The following is a 7,628-nucleotide window of genomic DNA, read 5'->3' on the forward strand; positions in this document are numbered from 1 at the left end:
ATGTCAAGGGTAGAACAGCTCTCCCCAATATGGAAAAGACATTGGACTCCATATCAGCTCACATGGTTTATGTCGGTTAGAAGAAACTCCCAAAAAATATCTCTTACTCTTAAAATAGTCTGTTGGCTTAAAAGCCTTAAGATAAAAGCATATGTTTTGAAAGCTATGGTTTTAAGATTCTTAAAGTCTCCAGATAAAGTATTTTCCCTTGAATAATAAGTTTTTTAGTTTTTTAAAGCCTTAAGATAAAGTATTCTCCTTAATGGTAAAAGAAGAACAGAAAGGCTTTTAGAAAACTAGGTGTAAGGGCTCACAAGTTTTACTCAGATTATGTTTTATTGAAAGATATTTGCTTTCATATTTCAGATTTAAGAGTGAGTCCTTTCTGCACTTAGACAACATGATTTAAAGAGAGAATACAATTACAAATTTTTGAACTAAGTGTTATGACTCACAAGATTTTACATCATATACTTTACTATTCATGATTTATTATCTTCAAAATTCAGATTACTCAAGCCTATATGAGTCATTTACATTTAGCATGGAAGATTTTATAAATTGTGATGATATTGTTTTACTTATACATTTCACCCCCATATAATCAATACATCCTTAAAGTAATGATCCACATATACGTGTATGTGCTACATTATCTCATAATGTAGGTATCAGTTCAATTGTAGCACACATACCATATTCAGACAGATTGCAGCTTCCACTCAGCAGGTGATGAGTCCTCTTGATTCAAGGGCTCGAGTTAGTTATATAGTTTGAGTAGTATTTAATTTTCTTGATTCAGTCATGTTAATTTAGGATAGCTTGGGGTCATGTCCCGATTACCTATAGTCAATACTAGTAGAGGCTTCATAGACAATCAGTAGAGTTAAGGTATTTGATTTCAGTTTTGTTTTTTTAAATGCGAGTTGTAATCATTTTAATTTAGTTATGTATTGATTAGATTTAGAAAAAAGTTATCTATCACTTATTTCGATTAGATTTATGTCTTTTATTCAGTTGCTTATGATTTATGCCAGTAGAAAGGTTAGCTTAGGATCACTTGTGGTCCTAAGCACCGTGTGACGTCTCAAAATCACTTTCGAGGCGTTACAGTATTAAATTAGGGGGTCATGGTTAATCCCTAATTTGATGATTTTGGCTTAATTTATGGCTTTGGAAATTATGTGCTCTCAACCTGCATGTGAAATTATCTATGAATATAATTTTGTCACTTGGTTTGACTTACCCACCTATGTAATTGAATGGCTTAAAAGGGTTAAACAATGAACATGAATTTTAAAGGCCTTATTGGCTATGTTTTGATTTGATGAACAAAAACGGGATCGAGGTATTCCCCCAAGTCAAACATGATTATTATGGCATAGAAGTAAGCTTGCAAGTGTAAGGGTATGGCGATACCCAAATATGCCTTAATGGTTGGTTCATTGGTTTGTAAAAGGGGTTATATGAAAATTGTTTAAATTGGGCTTAATGGGGGTTATGTAGCAAAGCCATAAATGTGTGGGTCTTGGATGACTTGTACTGGAAACTCATGTTTGCCTTCATGAGGTTTGGTCTTGATAACCTGTGTGCATGGTTCACACTATTGATATATATATATATATATATATATATATATATACACACACATATTGTATCTTAGATTGACGTGGGGTCAGGGCATTCCCTGGTCTTCCTTGATAACTCTGGGTCGTGTGGCTAATAAGCACATGAGCCCTTTCAGCAGGGGGAGATGAACCCATATAGCCCATGGGTGGATGTTTATGACGATTGAGCTACATAGTTCAGGATAAGTTTTAAATATTCATGCTAAGACTTGTTCCCTTTCCTGGCATGTGATATATATATATATATGTATTTTCATTTGATGTTATGCATGGGATTTGACTAGTTTTGAATCATCATCCATGGCATTATTTATTCCCTTATTCCCTGAGTTACATGCTAGTGTTCAACCCAATATTCATTTTCAGACGTTGTATCCCTACGCGATGCAAGGTCCAAAGGCAAGTCTACCTTTCCTTTGCAGTGATCAAGTGTTTGTGGTTAGATCTAGAGTTGACTTGAAGTGGTGAGCTTTCATCTATTCGGAAGACTTTATTTCAGGTATTAGTCCTTATATCTTAGACTTTATTTTGGTCTTATTTTGTATGTTCAGGGGCATGTCCCGACATTTTATTGATACTCGATTTGTGGTAGAGGATTTATGTATACAGTATACATAGGTATCGTGGATGTTTTTGGATATTGATATCACTTAGACTGGTGGGTTTGTCTCTCCTATTTTATATATATCTGTTGTATTTTGATTGGATAGGCTAAGGAAGTGGTCTTCAGTCCTCGGTAAACTCGAGATACCCATCATGGCCAGGCCCTAGTTCGAATCATGACACATATGGAGGATGCCTCAACCATACACTAGTTGAGAGAATAGTTAAAGCGAGTCAGGCAGGAAGTTGTTGATGTTAGGCGGTGTTTAATTGATTTAGATAATTACAGGGTCTCACAGATTGATAGTATGGGGAATATGACCTACGAGAGTAAAGAAAAATTATGCCGAAGTCACGTGATTATCAACAAATACCACATTTGGAAGGTGGATAAAGCTAAGAGGGCTAGGGCCGATGAAGGAGCATCTAAGAACTAGTTTTCCTATCCTCTCTGCGGGACCTTGTTCTTTATTTCATGTTATTTTCCTTTTCCCTAAAGATTGTTTCCCTTTTATGCAACTTTTGTGGGAATTTATGCCTTTATATATATATATATATATATATATATATATATATATATATATATATATAGATAGATATCGATATAGATATTTTGTGGGGATAATTGATTGGTTTTAAAAAGCATATATTTCCTTCAAAATCTGCTAGGCCAAACTTTGTCTCAAAAGGGTAACCCCAAGCAGGATATGCACTTATTACAATATTTTTGTGTGATATAACTATCTTATATGTGTTTTTTTGGATCAGAGGCAAATTTATCCACTATGTTTCCATGGATCAGTTTGCTTATGATGAAAACAACTCTATGTGGTTAATTCTTGTCGAATATCTTGCATTGTTATCATGTATGGGATATAACACATCTGCTTTTGAGTTATTTTACTTTGCAGATAATAGGAAACTACTTTGTGTTGAAATAAGCTGGCTGAATATCCTTACTTCACCCAGTCAAAACCTCCTAAAATACCATTCCCCAACCATAATTCAAATATAACTGGAAGCGACGAAGAGAATCCATTGACCATCAGGGATAATGTGATAGAAAAAAAGTAAGATGATTACTGAATAGCAATAATAGAACCCATAAACATGAACTACCAAATAGATGCTAAAAATAACAACCCACACACACTTTAACCCCTATTCACACATAACCCCAAGCAGATGATTTACCTACACATAAGATAAATAAGAGTAGATATACCCATAATTTCCTATGAAGGAAGTTGTAGAAGATCTAAGAGAATGTTACTTCAAACTTGACTCTCCCTCAATATAAACAATGGAAGTGAGTAAATCTTCCACTTAGAAAGTTTCCAATGTATTATTCACCCAAAATTTGCACAATATTTTCTTCTCCAAAAATGAAGGATACAAAGTCTCAAGATAAAACCTCAAAAATTGGGGAAGAATGGATAGGATAGAATGAATGATACATGGAATTAGGGTTTGAGTCTTTTTGTTCAAATTGGGATCACCACGTGCAATTATATTTTTTCCCTTGGGCTGAACATTTTTGCCAAGCCGCGATCGCGCAGGTCTGGCTGCAACCGCAACTACGCGATCGTGATTAACTTTTGTAATCGCAGTTGATTGACCATCTTGACTGACCGCGACCACGGTAACTGAAGCTCTTCCACTACAATTTTCAGCTGCACTTTTTCTGCTCCTTTTTTATCATTTCAAGCTCCGCTCCACATCTTTTTGTCTTTTCAACTCTTATACCATAAAAGAGTGGATATTAGTGTATTTAATCACAATCAAGAATCATTTACTCACTTAAAACAGTGTAATATGCACTAGTAAAGAGTGTGAATGAGTGGTAAAATCTCCACTCATCAATACCCCCAACTTAAGCATTTTCTTATCCTCAAGAAACACTACCTCTTTACCATGAGACACAATCATTTATGCCCACATTTTATGCCTTAAAGGTCGTACTAACTTTAACTTAAGTCGCAACCACAAGTAGCTTATCGCAGATATGCTAGAATAATTTCTCAACACCCCTCATTATAAAATATAATATTCAAGGTTGCATAAGACTTTATGAAGCAATCGAACAACAAAACTTAATACTCTAGAAGTGTCTCACCTTTGACTAAAACTAAACCATACTTCATTTGCCTCATTGTTTGGGAGGTGACAAAAGTCACTCACCTTAACTTGTTTACATGCCGTTCTCACAAGAAAGAGAATTTCTGTAATACCCTGCAAAGTTCTCTTGTAGTCTGAGCCTTAGTGTGTATCTAGCAAAGCAAAAAATCTGAGTCTAAAAGTTTCAGAAGTATCTTCCCAAGTATGTAACACTTTGAATCATATTTAATTTACCTAATTTCTACTTTTAGTCATGTAGATCATTGAACAATCTTTCCATCGATACCAATTTCATCAAAATCCGACATCGAACAAAGAAGTTATGGTTTTTTTACTGAGCGTTGTCGGAATCGAAGGTTTGACGGTCAATCTGACGGACCGCCAAGTCCTTGGTGGACCATCAAGTGTCCCATCAGACCAAGGCAGTGGCTTTCTCTTTTGGTCATCATATGACGACCAAAGTGGTGAACCGTTAGAAAGTTGATGGACCATCAAGGGGCCCATCACTCCGAGCCAGAACATCCCAGTTTTGGTACTTGAGTGATGGACAACTTGGTGGACCATCATTCCCTCTGATGGACCGTCAGTTCGACCGTTACAGACCCCGATCAGAATTTTCTAGACAAATTTTAAAGAGGTATTTTGGTCTTTTCCACATCCTTCCCCAGCTCTATAAATACCGGGCCAAGGGCCTTCAACTTTATTTTTCTCTCTTCTACCCAAAAATTAGGGTTTCCAAAATCAAAATACTCTATTCTTCTTTCATAAAAAAATTCAAGAGAGATCAAGAAGGATCTAGAGAAATCAAGAACTCTTTTTTAAGAGCCTTCAAGAAAAGAAATTTTCAGGTATGTAGATGTTTATTCTTGGGTCCTTTTCATCCAAGAAGCTCAAGTACCCATTTTTAAATTTAAGGGTTTTATGTTTTGTGATATTCCATGATTTGTATGAGTTGAAGTTGATGTTACTTGTGTTGTTGAGTTTGGGTTCATGATTGTTCGCAACATTTATGGTCTTTGACCCTAGTATGTGGAATTTATGTGATGTTGTGATGAGTCCTTTTGGAGTTGGTTTCTATGTGAGGTGTTCATGACATTAGGGTGTAGAGATGGTTGAATAAGCAGAGTATGCACCCCATAGGTTGGATGAAAGGCTGAGGTAAAGCATAGAGGGACATTATAGCATGTTAAAGGGGAAACCCAAAGTCGTAGGCTAGTACGTGCACACCTAGTGTTTGATAAAATGCCTTAGTGAGCGGAATGAGCCATAATAATAATATAGAATCCCCGAGTAGGTGTAGAACCGGATATGTCTAGTGGTTGTCGAAAGACCGTAGTGAGTAAGTTGAGACAAAATAGCGGTAAATCTCTCAAGTGAGTGCTCTTTGAATTATTTTAAGTTTTGATACATGCTAAGTGGTTAACAAGAGAGTAATGACATGATAGTGTGAAGTTTTCCTAAAATCTCGTGATATCTAGATATATGTTGAGACCGATATAGGTGTGAAGTACTTGATGCAAGACTTCGTTGAATGGGGTATAATTTAATAGCATGTCTTCCTTAAGGTAGTTTATGACGGTAAATCGATATCGATGACCCCTTAAATGTTGGGAGTGATCCTTTGGTAATCATGATGGCGAATAGAGGTTTATATTTCCTAAATGATAAATGCGATGCCGTAAGGTTTGTGAGGGGGAAAGTATGTTATGATTCTAAAATGCTTAGAGTGACCCCTTGGTAGTTGTGATGATGAGTAGCCATTTGTGAATCCTTGGAGGCTTGAGGTGATGTTCTAATGATTGTGAAATTGAATATATGGCATGATTTCTGAGTTTCTTGTGAATATGCCTGAATGATGGTAGTGATGCATGAATGCTTGTGATGCTTGAATGAATGGTGATGCTTTACTTTTATGTTATCGAGTCCTGGGGGTATTTATACCCGAAAATAGAGCTGTTGTCTAGAACCTATTTCAGTTTCTCAATTATTCCAACCGAGCCATGATTTTCAGAACTCAGTGAACTATAGAACTCTGTATCCTCAAACAAGTGCGAAGCTTAATAAAGATCAGTAATCTCAGTTATCTCTGTATCGCTAATAATCTAGCCTTAGACATGTACTCAGCCCAGTACTTATAAAACTCAAGTGATTCAATTCTAATCTCAGAAATGATTCGAATAATCTAATCAAGCTATGTATCATCAGTTAGATATCGTGATTTGATATTTTTTCTGTCAGATACAGAACCAAGTGATCTCAGCATATTTCAGCCAGATCATTTGAGAAACATGATCATGTAAACAGATTCAGCTGTATTATGTTCAAAAGATTCAGTGATAATCTTTTAGTTGGGAGTGGAAACTAGAACCGAGCGAGGGAAGGGATGGCAATTTCTCCCATCAGAGAGAGAGGCCAAAGTCATTAGTAGCAATCCCTGAACTCCAGAACTATATAGCCAACGCAAGATACAGGAGTCCCCATCAGTAGAGGTTGTCACCATCAGAGAGGTTTACTATTATATTGCCTCAGGTCGACTTCCTGCGAGGGTCATCCCATCAGAGAGGCTTGACCCGAGAGTGAGTCTTTACCCGTGGCACGGTATTGATGCCCTTCCAGCTGGTGTTACAGGTTGGACCCCACCTGTGGTAGGTTAGGGCATGTTGGTTAAGTAACTACTTCCCACAGTTGCAGTTTCAGTATCAACCTTCAAAATTCAAGACCCTATGGTACAGTCTTCTATCTCAGTAACGAACTCATATAGTTCTATTAATTCATGGACTATCCCGTCAGATAGACTTGGCCTTATATACAGATGGTTACTAGCATATTTAAAGATCTCCCATCAGAGAGGCTTGATCTCAGTTTCAGATCATGTTGAATATTCTCATTATCATATTTAAAAATCTCCCGTCAGATAGGCTTGGTCTTCTTCTCAAAATTTGTTGAGTATTCTTGTTGTCGGATTCGGATATAATCCTATTTTCTTAACATTGATAAAGATTCCAAAGTTATCTGTTACAAAAGTTGAATCTCTAATTTTGTCGGTTGAAAGCGGTAAGCTCAGAACTCAGTCTTAGATATAAGTATACTCAGATTCTCAGTTATCAGTAGTAGATGAGTCAGTGGTTCAGTATCTTAGTAATGGTAGTGAGTTTAACTTGCAGTAAAGCGGTATCTAAGGTCAAGTCTCTAGAGTTGTGATGATTATGAGTATGATTCATGCATTCTTGTATGTGTTCTTATTTTCGTGCGGTATTCTCATGATCATTTAGGTTATAC

This window comes from Capsicum annuum, chromosome 7 (assembly GCF_002878395.1).
Source record: "Capsicum annuum cultivar UCD-10X-F1 chromosome 7, UCD10Xv1.1, whole genome shotgun sequence".
Taxonomy (NCBI): domain Eukaryota; kingdom Viridiplantae; phylum Streptophyta; class Magnoliopsida; order Solanales; family Solanaceae; genus Capsicum; species Capsicum annuum.